Here is a 1,084-nt window from a genome sequence, read left to right as displayed (position 1 = left end):
GGGAGATGGCCCCGGGGAGGGGGGATGACCCCGGGGAGGTGACATCATCCCTGGAAGGGTGGAAGTGTCGCCAGGAAGGTGGCAGTGTCCCCAAGAAAGGTGGCAGTGTACTCAAGAAGGTGGCAATGTCCCTGGAAAGGTGGCACCATCACTGGGAAGGTGGTGATGGCCCCAGGAAGGTGGCGATGACCCCAAGAAGGGTGACAGTGTCCTTGGGAAGGTGACAATATCCCTGGAAAGGTGGAACTGTCCCTGGGAAGGTGGCAGCTTTCCTGGGAAGGTGATGATGGCCCCAGGAGGGTGGGAATGTCCCTGGAGAGGTGGAACTGTCACTGGGAAGGTGGTTATGTACTAGAGAAGGTGGCAATGTCCCCAGGAAGGTGACAGTACCTCTAGGAAGGTGGAACTGACATCAGGAAAGAGGCAACATCACCAGGAAGGTGACAGTGTCCTGAGGAAGGTGGCAATGTCCCCAGAAAGTGACAGTGTCCCTGGGAAGGTGGAACTGTCCCTAAGGAAGGTAGCAGCATCCTTGGGAAGGTGGTGATGTCCCCGGGAAGGTGACAGTGTCGCTGGAGAGGTGGAACTGTCCCTGGGAAGGTGGTGGTGTCCCTAGGAAGGTGGCGGTGTCCCTGGGTAGGTGGTGATGTACTTGGGAAGGTGACGATGTATTCAAGAAGGTGGCAATGTCCCTGGCAAGGTGGTAATGGACAGGTGGAACTGTCATCAGGAAGGTGGTGATGTCCCCAGGAAGGTGGCAACGTCCCTGGGAAGGTGACAATGTACTCAGGAAGGTGGCTATGTCCCCGGGAAGGTGGCAGCATCCTTGTGAAGGTGACAATGTCCCCAGGAGGGTGGCAGTGTTCCCAGGAAGGTGGCATCGTCCCCGGGGAAGCACCACGGGGCTGTCCCTCTGTTCCGACCTTGTCCCTGGGGTTGTTGGTGTCCCCGCAGCAGTGGGGGCGGCGCTGTTTGAGGGGGATGATCAGGGTGATGCTTTGGAAGTGCCAGGTGGCACTGGGGACACGGGGGGACATGGAGGCCGGGGGAGCGTGGGGCCAGGCATGGCTGGGAGCCCCCCGGC

General features: G+C 59.7%; 1 protein-coding gene across 1 annotated transcript in view; it reads left to right on the top strand.

The window, feature by feature from the left end:
* The window catches only part of ARHGAP44 (Rho GTPase activating protein 44), a 20,985-nt gene that overhangs the window by 19,073 nt on the left and 828 nt on the right, over positions 1-1,084 (top strand). The gene's annotated exons all lie outside the window — the stretch shown is intronic.

The sequence above is a fragment of the Egretta garzetta genome, unplaced genomic scaffold (assembly GCF_000687185.1).
Source record: "Egretta garzetta isolate BGI_Z169 unplaced genomic scaffold, ASM68718v1 scaffold34, whole genome shotgun sequence".
NCBI lineage: Eukaryota > Metazoa > Chordata > Aves > Pelecaniformes > Ardeidae > Egretta > Egretta garzetta.
Note: the sequence above shows the minus strand (reverse complement) of the source record. Positions and strands in the feature narration are given on the sequence as shown.